This window comes from Phascolarctos cinereus, unplaced genomic scaffold (assembly GCF_003287225.1).
Source record: "Phascolarctos cinereus isolate Bilbo 61053 unplaced genomic scaffold, phaCin_HiC Scaffold_1;HRSCAF=81, whole genome shotgun sequence".
NCBI lineage: Eukaryota > Metazoa > Chordata > Mammalia > Diprotodontia > Phascolarctidae > Phascolarctos > Phascolarctos cinereus.
In genome coordinates this window covers 30,996,398-31,013,531 of record NW_027555514.1, presented here as the reverse complement: position 1 = coordinate 31,013,531, position 17,134 = coordinate 30,996,398, and the positions used below count along the sequence as shown (strand labels likewise).

The 17,134-nt window shown below is 40.5% G+C and overlaps 1 pseudogene; it reads left to right on the top strand.

Annotated features, from left to right (window-relative positions):
- The first annotated feature begins 15,763 nt into the window (after positions 1-15,763).
- On the top strand, positions 15,764-16,335 carry LOC110197292 (small ribosomal subunit protein uS13 pseudogene; annotated as a pseudogene).
- Positions 16,336-17,134: the final 799 nt, after the last annotated feature.

Below are 17,134 nucleotides of genomic sequence, written 5' to 3'. Positions count from 1 at the left end.
TCTGTAAAATTAGTGGGGAAGCAGGGACAGGGAACCTTGTGTTTGTGGGCATGCCCTTTCCAGGGCTTGCTGTATTATTGCTTAATCCAACAGCTATAACTAGGGCGGGGCAGCCAGGACTTTTCCCTGAGGGGCTAAATTTAGAGGGCACGAAATTTAAAGAGCACTTAAATCACTCACAATCCTCCAGAAGCATAGGAACAGCAGAGCTTAGCACCTAGTTAGCAAAAATAATTAGGTAAGATAGAAAGCTACCAGATGGCAGGCTGGGGTGAGCTCAGCCTCGGCTTGGCTCTGCTTCCCTCACCCCCACTTGCACTGCAAGCTCCCTAGAAGCAATTTTGTTATCCGAGTACCCATGCCTCTGTCTCCCCCGACCCAACCCCATTTAGCTGAGGAGTACCACTGGCCCAGACTCAGAACCTCTCTCTTATATAGCATCTTTTCCACAGAAGAAGGAAGTCACAATAAAATATTGAATTGTAGATTTAGAGATGAGGTTACCACCACAGAGGTCATTGAGTTCAGCCCCTTGTTTCACAGGTGAGAAAACTGAGGCCAAGGGGGGATTTGGCCCAGGATCACCAAGCTTGGCAGCTAAGGAAAGAAACTATAGCTACTTTGGTACAGTGAATAGAGAACTGGGCCAGGAGTCAGGGAGACCTGAATTCAAATCTGCCCTCAGACAAGTCACTAGCTGGGTGACTGTAGACAAGTCATTCAACCTCTGTTGACCTCAGTTTTCTCATCTGTAAAATGAGGATAACAGTCACACCCACTTTTCAGGATTCTTGCAAAGATCAAATGCGAGAATGTATATTTAAAACATTTTGTAAACCTTAAAGTGTTAATAAATAATTGCTAGTTATTATTAAGTTATAATACAGCTCAGAAGAAGTTTTCATTGAAAACCAGTGCTTCTGAAGATCATAGGGACAGCCCGTGAGGGCGAGTGGGGACCAGACAAAATCTCCTTCATAGTCCTATGTCATTGTGTTCTTCCTTTTCACATGCCTGTGACCATATTCCCAAATGGGTCATAGACAATATGTGGTCCAGTCTGGTGCAATACTGAATATAAAGCTAGGAGCAAGGGTTGCCAGTCACTAGTCCCTGCTACCAGCAAGGCTGAGACTGCTGGATCACTTGTGCTTGGGAGTTCTGAGCCCTGGTGGGCTAAGCCAATAGGTATCTACACTAAGTTTGGCACCAATACTGTTAACATCACACACACACACACACACACACACACACACACACACACACACACACACCCCCTCCATCCTTGCCCCAAGAGCCAGGAGCCACCAGGCTACCTGAGGACAGGCAAACTGGCCCAGGTCAGACATGGAGCAGGTCCAAGTTTTGGGCCAGTTGGTGGTAGGGCCAGGCCTGGGATGACCACTGTACTTTTACCCTGGGCAAGACAGAGAGACTTATTCTCAAAAACACACACAACACACTAAATTTGATGAGAGTGGCAGATTAAATGGAGAAACCAAGGATGCATTCCTTTCTCTACTGCCATTAGACTGCGAGCTCCATGAGGGCAGACACTCTTTTTGACTCTCTTTTTATGCCCAGCTCAGCATAGTACCTGGCCCATAGGAGCCCCTTAATAAATGTTTATCGACTAATCAACTGCACTGAAGAAAGCTTTGGAAGGCTTCCGTCCACCAACGTACGACGTCCTCCCCTCCCCACTGCCCAGCTGAAGACTTCATCATTCATTGGCCTCTTTTCCTGTGTTCGAATCTCCAACATTTCCAGCAACCCTTCCCAAATTTTCCCTTTGTCTGTAGCACTTCTCTACAATATGACTTGATAAGTACTAGCAGCTTGGGGGGTGGGGAGGGGAGCCTCCCTACATGGGGGTGGGGGAGGGCATCAAGACAGGAGAAGTGGACCTTCCTGTAATCAAGAGCCTCAGCTTTGAACTCTAACCTTGACCTTCCTTACTGTGTGAACTTGCTCAAGTTATCAAACCTATCTGAGCTTCCATTCCCTCATCTGTAAACTGGGGGGTATTAATGTCTGTATGATCTGCCTCATAGTGCTGTTGTGAGAAAACTGCTTTGTAAATCTTAAAGCACTATATGAATATGAATTTTTATTATTATCCAGGGGTTCATTTTTCCTGGTTAATTGGTCTTTGGCATCACTATAATGTTAGAAATCAAGAATTATGGGGGAACAGCACTGAGTGTACCTCAGGGTCACATAGACCAGCCCTCCACCACAATCTCACTTACATAAACCAATCCTTTGGGAGAGCTGTAGCCTTAAAAATTTCTAGTGAAGGAAATTGGCTACATATGCTCCCCTTGTGGTTTCTGGGCTCCCTCAATTCCTCCAGCTTCAGCACATACAGAGAAGGCTTCTTCTCATCCCTCCTGCAGCAGAAGCAGAGTATCTATTCTCTATTCCTAAAGAAAGACATTAGAGCTGCTTTCCAGCATTGACCACTAACCACAGTTGCGACTTCTTGGTCTCTGGCATACGGTCCAGTAGAACATAGTAAACATGTATCATTAGAGTTAGCTGATTTAGAAAGCAGGGTAAGCTTCCTGAGGATTTTTGGTTAGAAGGATTTTAAAAATTCTGACCCATAGTTCAGCTTTGGGGGAGGACTCCTGGCATGAAAACTCTTTCCATCAATGTAGATCAGCAACTCAACAGTGACCTATATAGCCTCAGATGGTGGAGATCAAGGGACTGAGACCTCCAATGGCTTGCCCATGGCCACAGATCGTGGGCAAACATCCAAGGTAAAACTCAAATCCAGGTCTCTAAGGCAAGCCTTCTATATGCTAATTTATACCTTGTTGTTCAGTCCTGTCCAGCTCTTCATGACCCGATTTGGGGTTTCCTTGGAAGAGATACTAGAGTGGTTTGCCATTTCCTTCTCCAGCCCATTTTATAGATGAGGAAACTGAGGCAAACAGGGTGAAGTGACCTGCCCAGGGTCACACAGTTAGTAAGTGTCTGAGGCCAGATTTGAACTCTGGAAGATGAGTCTTCTTGACTTCAGGCTCAGCACTCTATCCACTGTATCACCTAGCTGTCTTATACCAAGGAGGCATTTAATAATGATGGATTAAATTGAATGCATTCCAGGCACCCAGGACAGCCTACACAAAAACACAAAGGCAGAAGGTAGATCTCCAAGTTTGAGAAATAGGGAGGAGGCCAGTCCAAGGAGTAGACTGGTTCAAAAAGGAGAGTAATGGGAAATAAGTTTGCAAGGCAGATAAGAGCAAGACTGAAAAGCTTTGAATACCAAGGTGAGGAGTTTGTGTTTCATCCCAGAAGCAATGGAGAGCCAGTAGGCTATCTTATCTAAACTTTGTACCTCCCTCAGGACCAACCACAGTGCTCTTGAATACAGTTAGCACACCATCAAAGGGTGTTGTATTGTATTCTAGCGTGTTGTATTGTATCAGTGAAACCACTGAAACCACTACTGTAACATTACCTTGCCTGGTGACTCTCCAATGAGAAATCAGACCATATGTTTTGGTCTATATGCAAACCAGCCTGCCCATTTGCAAAGAGTCCATGCCCAAATTGGAAGGACCATTTAGAGGCATTTGCTTCACACTACCTGTTTTTCCCACCTTTCATTTTTTTTCTTGCTATAAGAAAAGCCACATGTTGTTAAGCGACAGGGTTGACTGTTTTGTCAGTAACATGACAGCGAAACGGTCTAGTGATTTTTAGCTATTTAGCTGTACAAAACACAATCAACTTAGCTTCAATTGGTTCAAGTGCTGGGTGATCAGTAGTTATTTATGACCTCAAAGCAAACGCCCTGGAAAATGCTTGATTCCTTCCAAGATAGAAACAAGCTTGTTTTTAGAAAAAGTGACTATGAAAAAAAAATTTATTTAAAAACAGACAAAATAAGGATAATCATTAACTTGATTACAATTTAATTTAATTGAACATATATCAAGTGAAATGTTAAGTGACTAATTAGCAAACTTGCACAAATCAAGTCCCAGTGAGATTTGTCCATATCCCAAACGGTTTTGTTAGAGTAATATTACTGACTTCTCTTGTAATGATCCCTTTAGGCTTAGAATTCCCTTTTCTGTGTGGGAATACCAATTCATGTTTGTACATTGACATTTAAAAAAAAATTATCCCCTTATTTGAGTAAACTCTTGTTTCCATGCAAGATTCATATTTATTGTTTGATATAGCACCATGATTTTCTATTACATTAACATGTCATAACTTATTCTTTCCCTCTGCCCCTCTTATTCAGTCTTTGTAAATTATTTCTATTTATCTGTATATACCTTATTTTGTATATATTAGTTTGCATGCTGTCTCCCCCATTAGATTGTAAGCTCCTAGAGGGCAGGGAATGTCTTTTGTCTCTTAGCATCCAGGGCTTAGCACAGTGCCTGGTACACAGTAGGCTCTTAATAAATGTTTATTGTTTGATATTCAAATTAGTTGAACACAAACATTACTTTCTTGTGACTTTGTGACTTGTGACCTTGTGACTCTAGACAAATCCTTTCACCTTTGAACCTCTTTTTTTTTCTTCAAGTGAAGGATATTAGACTTTTAAGATCTCTAACATCCCTCCCATCTATGACCTTATGATTCTGTGAAATGCAATGGTTGGTCTTGGTCCCAAAGAATAGATGATGAAACATATTTCTCTGAGTAGAGAGGTGCAAAAGGATGCCTACATTGTCAGATAGGGTCACTTTATTGGCCAGTTTTATTTAATGGCTCTTCTTTGTTACAGGGAGGAGTGGCCGTGGGATATTTGAGTCAGGAAGAGTCATCTTCTGTGAGTTCAAATCTGGCCTCAGACACTTAACTACCGTGTGGCCCTGGGCAAGTCACTTAACCCAGTTTCTTCAACTATAAAATGAGCTGGAGAAGGAAATGGCAAACCATTCCAGGGTCTTTGCCAAGAAAACCCCAAATCCCAAGGAGTTGGACATGACTGGAAAATGATTAAACAACAATACCACCAGCTGAGCAATCTACCTGACCAAGTCCAACGGCGGCCATGCCTGGCGAGGAACCAGCCCAGCTGACCAGCTAAGCAACCAGCAATGACGCCACTTCCCACAGTGGACTCACCAGAGAAAAAAGAGCATCAAGACCCCACTGCCAGTTGCCTTGGCCACATTTGGGCTTCACTCCAATGCTACTGGTACTTTGTGCCCGCTTTCCACCATCCCAGCCCCAAGACTCTGGATTTGTGAGAGAATTTCCCCCAGGTTGGTGGGGAGAGAGGTGTATGCTTTGTAACTACTATTCTTGCTTTCATTTAAGTAAATACCTTTGCTAAGACCTAGTTTATGGCTGATTGTTAATGAGAAGCACAGTGATGTGGGTTCATGAGCTACAGGCATAGTCCTTCACAGGTATATCTTTAGAACTTAAGGAAGGGTAGGTAGGAAGCACAGTGGATAGAGCTCTGGCCTTGGAGTCAGGAGGACCTGAGTTCAAATCTAGCCTCAGACACTTGATACTTACTAGCTGTGTGACCCTGGGCAAGTCACTTAACCCTGATTGCCTCACCAAAGAAGCAAAAAAAAAAAAAGCCCTTAAGACAGCAGCCATCCTCTGGGGACCCAACCTGCCCGTACCGGGGGGGGGGGGGGGCGCGGGGAAGAGAGAGAATGGACTCAAAGAGGGGACCTAAATAGGTTATAAGCCTATATGTATACAGGCCACCCTTCACAGAATCACAGAATGTCAGAGGTGGAAGAGACATCAGAGGTCATCTTATCCAACTCATTTTAGTCAAGACTCAACTCTACAATATTCCAACAAGTAATCCAGCCTTTGCTTTTCTGAAGCTCTCTAGTAAAGGAGAACCCACTGCCTCTCAAGACAGCCCATTTTGCTTTGAGGGACCTCGAATTGTTAGAAAGTTTTGTCTTTACATCAAAATGAAATCCACCTCTGTGCAACTTCTATCCATTGTTTCCAGGGCCTTCCCTTGGGACCAAGTAGCCCAAGGCTAATAATCCCTCCCCCACTTGTAAGCCCTGCAAATATTTGAAGTCATCCTCAGCCTTCTCTGGCCATGCTAAATATCCCCACCTGTTTTAACTGAGCCACATATAGCATAAGTCTAGACTACTTGCCATCCTGGTCACATTCTTCCATGATTGTACCATCGTCTCTGTCGTCATAAACTAGCCTAAACTTTGTATAAAGGATCTGCTAATAAGTGTAATGTAAGGGACTTGAGGGCCAGACACCATTTCCCTTTTTTTCCCTTTGTACCTCTAGGATATAGCACAGAACCTTCCACAATGTATCCCAAGCTGGGATTTCATTAGTGTATGGAATTCTCCATGAGAAGATTCCCTTTCCCAATGATCAGCTTGAGAAGGTGAGCATCTCAGTGACTTGCCCAGGGTTACATAGCCAGTGTAGATCAAAGGCAGAACCCAGGAACTTCCTGATCCCGAGTCTGACCTGTTTATTCACTATCCCAACCTATCTTGAGCACAGTAGGTGTTAATAATGGGCTATTGAATTAAATATAAGATAGTTACTCTAATTCCACCAGAGAACAGCTCTGATTTTTTAGAGTAACTTTAATACATGTAAGAATGTCCTTGATGTTCTTGTATTAAATAGCATCAGTCAGAACACTAAAACTTGGGGTGGGAGGGAGAGCAGTGTTGTTATCAACAGGCACTACACTTGGGCTACAGACCAACCGTACCATTAAAGAGGGACAGAATTAAGTTGGGGAGTCCCAAACCAGTTCAGTTTTCTAGGGCATGCTCATTGTTTCCCGAGTTCAAATCCAGCAGCAGATACTTACTAGCTGTGTGACCCTAGGCCAGTCAATTAACCTCTGCCTGCCTCAGTTTCCTCATCTGTAAAATGGGGACAATAATAGCATGTACCTCCAGGGTATATATGATATAAGCATATTAATAGTCCTTAATAATGGATAATTATTAGATAATAAATAAATTGAAAAATAATATAAGAATAAGAACTTTCAAAATTCTGTATTTGAACTCAGTATGCATATTGGTTGATTCTTGGCAGGGAATCTTCACTGCTCACTATGAAGGTCCCACGCAGGGGCATCAAAGCCAACTAACCAGATAGGAACAAAAGGGATGAAGAGAGAAGCAAAGCAAAAAGAGAGGTATGTGTGGTGATATTTCTGAAATAAGCTATTATAGTAAGAAACCTTCCAACAAAAATTGGGCCTGTAATCCTCCTGTAAAGAGCCAATGAAAAGCTGATGACACCAGAGTCAGGGATAGGAATCCCCTGAGGAAACTCTAGCTGTAAGAAGTACCTCTGGGTGCACACAAGACTTTAAAATCCAAATTGGATCTTTATTTAGGAATAAATTTGTGTAGGTAGGTTCTTTACTCAAGCGTATTTGTTTGCCTTTTATGAATGTTCAAAGGCAGCATTTTTTTTCTTCTTCTTGGGATTACAAGCTATTCTGAAACTCAGTAAAAAATGAGGATAAATTTGGAAACATATACATCCGTTCCTTTGTACCTCAAAGTGGGCTGCTTTACCTAAATTTCTCCCAATAAAATAAATTCTTCAAGGACACAATCTCTGTTTGGCTTTGGATTCTTTCATTGAAAGTACACTCTATCCCTGTGTCCCCATCCTCTGATTGGGTGGTTCCTCCCAGAATCTCCATTATAAAGAAAGAGCCCAGGCCAAGCAAGTCTTCATTCCTCTCAGGCAGAGGTGTTAAACACGAGGCTAAAATAAAATTGGGATATATCTCACAAAATAAATAGAAATACAGTAGAACCTTGATAATGTTAAAATGTAGTGGTTTTTTGTTTCTTTTTTAATTAATTTATTTATTTTTAGTTTTCAACATTCACTTCCACAAGATTTTGAGTTCCAAATTTTCTCCCCGTCTCATCCCTCCCCCACCCCAGAATGGCATACATTCTGAGTACCCCTTCTCCTAATCTGCCCTCCCTTCTATCTCTGCCCCCCTTCTCTTATCCCCTTCCCTTCAATTTTCCTGTAGGGCAGGATAGATTTCTATACCCCATTGCCTGTATATATTTCCCAGTTCCATGTGAAAACAATTTTTTTTTAACATTTGTTTTTAAAACTTTGGGTTCCAAAATTTCTCCCTTTCTCCCTCCACATGCACCCTCATTGAGAAGGCAAGCAATTCAATACAAGTTGTACATGTGTAGTCATGCAAAATACTTCCATAGTAGTCATGCTGTGAAAAACAAGGTCTATTTCCCTTCATCCTATCCCACCCTATTCTCTTTTTTGACCCTGTCCCTCCTCAGAAGTGTTTGCTTCTGATTACCCCCTCCCCCAGTCTGCCCTCCCCTCTATCATCCTCCTGCTTTCTTGTCCCCTTCGCCCCCCATTTTCCTGTAGAGTAAGATAGATTTCCATACCCAATGGAATGTGTATGTTATTCTTTCCTTAAGCCAAATCCTAAAACGTAGTTTTCTAAGTCAACATGTTGCCCTAAGTGATCCTAACGTACAGTTCAGTGGCTCAGTTTCTGTTGAAGTTTATACCACTGTTCTTAGGGCTCCCTCTCCTGATTCTCCCTATTTTGTCTACCATGTTTAAGTACCTTCTCCAGCCCACAACTTTTCAGCTCCTCTTTACCTGTTGTCTTCATTAAAATATAAATTCCTGAAGGGAAGGCAACATAGTATTTCACTGTGTAATTATTGCCACCGCATAATTGTTACACCCTATGTGGGTGGGGGGGTTTTTTCAGTCCAAACAATTGGTTTGTAATCTTTCTTCGTGTAAGTATTGCATGGTATAATTCTGTTCTGTATAATTCTGTCCTTAAAAGGTAAACAGAGCATCAATTATTCACTAGTGGCATATGGATATGCATTCATTTCTCGAACATTGTGAGCCGGGAGCCTAGAATTCTCAGGACACAAGCATTGTCAGTATATTTCCAAAAGCCCACTTACTCGGTTTATTTAGAGCACTGCAATACTAACTGTGTTGTCACTCAACCCAAGGAATGACCATAAGTGCAGCAGAGTGGGTAGGCAGGCAAAACTGCCGTGAGTAAATCATGTGATATGGTAAGAGTCAAATCTTCCCAATTTTAACACATATTCACTAGTATTCCACACATCTTAAACTTGCACCAAAGACAGTTTAGTAATAAATGATTTTTAAGTAATACCAGCACACATTTTTTTTTAAAGTTTCACATAATGGTCGCACCCCAGTTTTTTGCCAAAAAAAAAAAGACATAAAATCTGCAACAATTATACAGTGAAATACAGTATCTTTCTGCTTACATTGCAGCTAAGCACAGTGCCTGGCATATAGTAAGCGCTTAATAGATGGGGGGGGGTTAATTCAATATTTAATTCAATGCCCAGTGGCAAGTAATTAATGTCTATTAGATGGGATTGAACATGATGATTCCTAAGATCTCTTCGATCTGTCACTCTATGATGCTATGATAGGCTTTGTCTTCCAAGGAACTGATTTTCTAAAACCTTGAAGACAGGATTCAAACACCAGCTATGTCTTTAAGATACATTTTCAATGTTATTTTTCTAAACAAAAACCTCTTGCTATGTTTGAGAATTCTGTAATTACTTTTTCAAGTTTTTGACTACTCTAGCAGATACTGCAAAAAGTAATTAGAGAACTCATAAAAAGAGTGAAAAACTTTATTTTATTTTCACAAAAGAGGACAACATGCTAAAGTCCCAAATGTAAACAGATGATTTAATACACATTGGTTATAGTAAATTAAATTGTCTTCTTTCCTTTCTTAAGAAAATGTACTTAGCAAAAATGCAAATTAATAAAGGCATAAGAACAACCTGAGTTTTGATCCAAATTCACAGTGGGACTAATTAAAAGTTAAATTTTGCCAAATCTAACCCATTTTATGTCATGTTTTGAGTCAATCATATGTGTTTAGAGAGCTTTATGAAAACAGTGAGCCTTTACTAAGAACAGTAAATGAAGGGGAAAAAATTTCACTGATGGCAGTAGAATTTAATAGACCAAAGGCTGCCCCATAATGAAATAATAATAATTCATATTCACTATGAAATAAGGTTTGCAAAGAACTTTCTTTTTTAGAAAATGTATTGATGACTTTTGTTTTTACATCAGAGTTATTCCTGTTCTTGTTGAATCATTTTTCAGTCATATCTGACTCTCTGTGACTCGCTTGAGGTTACAATGATAACAACTCAGAAGGCACAACCAGAACAAATTGGTCAAAACTGCAAAGAGGTCAATTTAGGTCTGATCACAGGAAGGCGTTACTAATGATTTCCTCTTGATTCCTGGCATTGGAGGTCTTCAGATATGGTACAGTGGGGACCCTTTCAGGGTATGATTTCAACTACCTGTCCACCGAATTCCCTTCCAACTCTGAAATCCTATGATTCTGCAATTCTGTGAGTGCAAATAAATCTGAAAAGAACTTCATGAAGTAGTACTATCGTGGTGGGTGCATGGCATACTTGTTGACCAGTCCAAGGAGGAAAAACACAGAGCCGAAAGATCTGGGTCTACTTACAATCTTAGGAGAAAAAGTGAATTAGAATTAATGGTCAAAGAATCTTGATGGGGCTGAGAGAAACTGAAAATGTTCAAATATTTTAGTCATTGAAACTGATTAGTTTAAATGGAAATAGTCATTAAGCAAGAACAGCTATTTTGTTGATATTTAATATTGTTTATAATGAAACGTTTCATTTTTTAAAAAGAGAAAGAAAGAAAAAATACTTCGATTTGGCCAAGTCACTATAACCTTCAAGCTGGAGTTTTCAGTAGCAGGAAGTTGGAAGCCAGATTTCCAGGGATTACAAAAAGGAAATGAATGCACAGGAATTGCAGGCAAGAGGTGTATACCATGTGCAAGGACTTTGGTCCCTGCAGGAAGGACAGAGATTAGATAATAGCTTATAGGAGTATCAGAATCAGATGAAAAGTTTATTATTGGTTTTGTTTGGGTGATTTTTTTTTAAGATAAGAGAGCCCTGAACATGTTAAAGGGCAGAAGGGAAGAAGCTTGTGGCAAAAAAGAAAAAAGAAAAAAGAAAAAAAGAGAGAGAGAGAATGAAAATCTTAGAGAGAAAATAATTGTGGAATTGAAGTCACATGGAAAAAAGGTTTTGGTCCAAAGTACAATTTGAGGTCTTAGCTCTAGAGAGAAGGAAAAAATGTTTTCTGTGATACTGAAAGGAAGGATGAGAGGATTCACATAGGGGACTGTGATATTTGGAAGACCTGTATGTGTGCTCCATGTGAAGTCAGCTGCTAAGAGCCACAGGGATGTGAGGGGCAGGAAGGGGTGGGATGAGAAGTAAAAAGCAGAGAGAAATTAAGTGCTTAAGCATAGTGTCTGACACAGAGTATTAAATAAATGCTAGATTGATCTATCTATCCACCTATCCTATCTCCTGTCTATCATTCTACCCATCTATCTATCTATTTACCTATCATAATTTCCTATCTATTCTGTCTATCCTGTCTGTCTACCCTATATATCCATCTTTCCATCTATCTTGTCTATCTCTTCTGTCTATCTATCTATCCACCTATCTCCTGTCTATTTACCCTATCTATCTAACCTGTCTATCTATCCTGTCTATTTATCCTGTATATTTATCTATCCATCTATCTTGCCTGTCTATCTATTCATCTATCTTGTTTATCTATCCATCTATCCTATCAGTCTGTCTCTCTGTCTATGTATCTAACCTATCTATCTTCTGTCTCTCTATCCTACCTATTTATCTATCTATCTATCCTGTCTATCTACCCTATCTATCTCTCCTGTCTATCCATCTATTCTATCCTATCTAATCTCATCCATTATTCCACCTTATCTCTCTATCCCTGTCTGTCCATCTATCCTATCTATCTACCTATCTACCTAGCAAGGGACCTATTCTAAGAAGAGGAAGTCTGGAGTCTCCACAGTGGAGATTGAGCAAGAGATTATAGGATCATAGTTTTAGAGCTGGAAGATACCTTATAGATCATCTAGTCCAACTTCTTCATTTTAGAGATGAAGAAGCCAAGGTCCCGAGAATGTAGCCACACAGATGATAAGTAACAGAGTCTGGAGTTTGAACACAAATATGTAAGACCAAGAGCCGTATCCAAATGGATAAGTGTTCAAAGAACGTCACAGAGGTAGCTAGGTGGTAGAGTAAATAGTACTCTGGGCCTAGAGTCAGGAAGACCTGAGTTCAAATTTGGTCTCACTTACTAGCTGTGTCTTTGGTCAAGTCACTTAACCTCTGCCTGCCTCAGTTTCCTCAACTGTAAAACAGGAATGATGATGATGGTAGCTATCTCTCAGGGTTCTTGTGAGGATCAAACGAGATGGCATTTGTACAGTGCTTAGCATAGTGCCTGGAGCCTGGTGGGTGTGCTAGCCAGGTAATATACTTTTTAGCTACGTAAATGCCAGCTATTCTCATTGTATGAACCAACAATTCTCAAAAGAATTGCAAACATTAACAACCATGTGAAAGACTGCCAGAAATCACTACTAATAGAAGAAACGCATGCTAATTTTCACTTATCTTTCCAGAATGTCATTTAAAGGCCTTTCCTCTGGAAACTTCTCCAAATCAGTCCCAATCCTGTCTCGTTTCTGCGACAAGTGAGCGTGCATTGTGACCCTAAATGGTATTTCCTTCTCAATAAAGCCATTTTCTGAAGCAGATTGATTTTGAGATCCATGGGATTCTTTAGCATTGATAATGGAAAAGGTTTAATTAAATCCTTGTAGGACCCTACAAACCTTGCAATCCAGATGTGGAGACTGCTCTTGAAAGTAGAGGAAAAGCAAAATTGCCTAGGAAAGCCATACATATGGCTTAAATTATGTATCAATATAGTATCTATGAAATTGAACCCTATTCCCAAGGGTAAGGAGGAAGCAAAGAATAGAAGGCATAGGTGGTTAAAAATAACCCTTTTTTCTTAGCTTTAAAAAAATTATCATTCTTAGATCAAACACACAAGGATCTTTTCATCCCCCCACTACAGGCTGGTGCTTCAATTTCAAAGGCAGCTCAATGTTTCTGATCTGTTATCAGTCATATGGATTCTGTACACACAGCGAAAGCCACTTCAACCTAAGCTGCTGCTGTCTTCAGCACAAATGCCAAGTTAAGGAGCCTACCCAGCAAAAAAACAGCACTGCTCATAACCCAACTGGATGGAGAAGGTAGGAAATAGGAAGCAAGCAGTGGGGACACACACAAACACACACACACACACTCACATACACACATATTAAACACACGCACACACATACATACACACACACACATATACATGCAGAGCTTTACCATTAGACGCAGATTCTTCTGACACAGACACTGGGACTCCTAACAAAGCTCAGCTTTGGTGCTGGGTTGTTTGGCCTGCCTTCATTGCATGGATAGAGGAAAGGTGAGGTGGAATAGGGAATTGAGGTTGAGTGTATAAGCTGTTTTGTCCATGAAACCGAGACTAATCCAGTTTTCATTTTATTTCACCAGTGTGCATCCTAGATATATATAGATATAGATATAGATATAGATATAGATATAGATATAGATATAGATAGATATAGATATAACTGACCCAAAAAAATTTTTTTAATGAATAAAAGCTTTCCTAGGAAACAGTTGGAAACATTTCTCTTTCAGAAAACAATTGTAAACTTTTCTCTTTCAGGATCACTGTCTAAATCACAATTCTGAAAAAAGCGGTCAAACTCTGCCAAATTAGTGGCTCATTATTCTTAAACCATTACTTTTCTAGCCAGCTTAACATCAGTAGTGATACGATGGACTATAATGGAATAGTCTAAGCCTGGGTTTGGGAATGGGTTTTTTTTATTTTGTTTTGTTTTGTTTTTAGTGCAGTTTATATCAGATATTATAAATGCAACTATTCCTTACTGAGAGTAATAAGGAAAGAAAAGCTGAATTGAAGGCCAAAGAATATTGGAGTGGCACCATTGCATGAAATATTTTTGTCCATTCAGCAATTCATGCAGTTTTCTAACAGTTTCTAATTCAAGCCATCCTTATCTATCATCACCCAATTTAGCCCTGACTCTTCCCAAAACCATTTAAATGAACCTAATTTTTTTTTCAAAACAGAAACCAGAGTTTTATCTGCTTTCCTCCCTCCCCCCAATTCAATATTCTTCAAGGCACAGCATGATGTAAAGGATCAATAGCTGGCTTTGGAATCAGGAAAGCCTGAGTTCAAGTGATATCTCTGACACCCATTTGCTGTGTGACCTAGGAAAAATCACTTAACCTCTCTAGGTCTCAGTTTCCTCATCTGTAAAAGGAGTTAGTAGTAAATAGCCTCTGATGTTTCTTCCAGCTCTAAATTTATGATCTTATCTAGCCAGTTACAGATTGGTTGCAATCTCTATAGGTGAAGGGAGTTCCCTGTATCAATGAAATCACAGAACTCTCTTATATTCATGCAAAAATATAGTGTTTTGTTTGTTTGGTTGGTTGGTTGGTTTTGTATTCTGTCTGTAGGCCTCAAACCAATTTCTCTTTTTACTGATGAGCTGCTATCCCAAGGTCAACTCCTCCCCAAATCTTGGGTAAATATGTCAGGACTGTATTCCTCTGGGTCTGAATGAGAATTATTGGCTTCATTACAGTATCAACTTAATACCTTACCATTTTTTTACTTGAAACATTTTGTGGAAGTTCTATAATTTTGCAGCTTGGATCATCTCAAATTTTGTAAAGCCCCTCTCAAAAAAGTAATCCCCTCCTTTTTTTAACCATGTCTTTGAATCTCCATCAATGGTCAGAACTCCTGGAGGTAAGAGCCTAAGAATGGGCACCAGGACTTTTAGAATGGTGGGAGGGGTGGTGAGGGGAGACAGGAAAGACCAGCAAATACTAACTTCCTTTCTTCTCTCAAGCTTTCTATCTTCTTTCTCCATCCCCTTTATTTCTTGCTCTCTGCTGCCCAAATATAATCTCACAAATGCCCAGTCATTCTTGTTGTCTTTCTCCCATATCGCCCATCTCCCTCAACCTTTCTTTTTCTCTGTCATTGTCATTGCCCTCTCCCCACCCCACCTGATGGGGCAGAAGGCAGCAGCCAGGCTCACCCTTCCTTCCCTTCTGGCCACTGCCACCAGGTCCTGTGAGGACACAGATGGTTGTAAAGCAGATACTGTTCCACAACAGGCTAAATAATGCCCCTTGGACCTGGAACATTAAGTAAGAATCTCTAGGTGGACAGCTAGGTGGTGCAGTGGTTAGACTACCAGACCTGAAGTCAGGAAGACACATCTTCATGAGTTCAAATCCAGCCTCAGACACTTATTAGATATGTGACCCTGGGCAAGCCACTGCGCCCTGTTTGCCTTATCTGTAAAATAAGATGGAAAAGGAAATGGCAAACTACTTCAGTATCTTTACCAAGAAACCCACAAAAGGGGTTACAAAGAGTCAGACATAATCAAAAAACCCTCAACAACATCTGGGCTATGTATGCCTCCATCTAGCATTTTAGAGCAAGTCACTTAACCCAGTTTGCCTCAGTTTCCTCATCTGTAAAATGAGCTGGAGAAGGAAATGGCAAACCACTTCATTATCTTTGCCAAGAAAACCCCAAATGGGGTCATGAGAGTCAAACACAACTGAAACAACTCAACAACCAGAAGTTAGTATCAGTCTTTTTCCTTTGTATCAACAGTATTAAAATGTTACGTGGTCAGAGAGAATTTGGAGAAGCAAGAAGGCAAGCAGAAATGTCTTGGTTGCTCTATTCCACTCTGATCCAGCATGGAAGCCATATCCCTTTCAATTTTGGAAAATCACAACTATGTCGTTCTTCCAGAGAAGGCTTTCACGCCACAGTTGCAGCCGTGTCTCTTGTAATACCCGAGAAGTTCCAGCATATTTTGAGAGTGCTCAATACCAACATTGATGGGTGGTGGAAAAAACTTTTGCCATCACAGCCATCAAGGGTGTAGGTCAAAGATATGCTCACGCAGTACTGAGGAAAGCAGACATTGATCTCACCAAGAGGGCTGGTAAGCTCACTGAAGATGAGGTGGAGTGTGTGATCATCGTGATGCAGAATCTCCAGCAATACAAGATTCCAGACTGGTTCCTTAACAGGCAGAAAGACTTAAAGGATGGAAAATACAGCCAGGTTCTGGCCAACGGTCTGGAGATTAAGCTGCATGAAGATCTGGAGCAACTGAAGAAGATTCAGGCACATCATAGACTTCGACACTTCGACACCAAGTCTTGAGGCCAGCACACCAAGACTACAGGCCGCAGGGGTAGCACTGTGGGTGCATCCAAGAAGAAGTAAACACTTCACTGGCTTTGTCTATTAATAAATAGTTTATATCAAAAAAAATCACAACTAAGTCATTCTTACCAAAAAAAAAGCCAATCAAGTGTGTCACTCAATCAAAACTCATAACCTGATATTATATGTGGTCTCACATATAATATATCAAACATGGATTAATAACACTTGTATATTGGCTACCAATATTGATTGGACAGAGGCTGTTCAATGACCAGGGTCAGATATGCTAGAGAGGACATTCTTGTTCAGGCACAGCTTGGACCAGATGGCCTTAGAGGATCCCACCATCCCTGAAATTCTGTGATCCTGTTACTCAGTTACAAAACTAATTTCCATGGAGCCATGTTCAAAATACATCCTTTAGAGTTTAGAAAAATATCCAGATGTTCTAATGGATGGCTGTCATAATGTTGAGATATGAGCATAAAGAAAGACACATCTTCAAAATAATACAGAAAAAATTCCTGCACAGCTAGTCTCCAATGGCCACAGTCATATCAAGTTTCTCTTTTGCAACTCATGTTCCAATATCAATTTTTAAGAACCAACAAATAAATTAAAGTAGAAGTGGTTTCTTTTTATTATAACAAATCAGCTCATGAAAGGCAGCATGGTACCACGGAGAAAGTGCTGACTAAGAAGTCAGAAAGGCATGAATTCAAGTTACAGAAACATAAAGAGACAGAGAAACAGAGAGAGGAAGGGGAAGGAGACAGAGAGAGAAAGAGAGAGAGAGAATAAGGGGAGGGAAGGAGGGAGGGAGAGAGAAAGAGAGGGAGAGAGGGGGAGAGAGAGG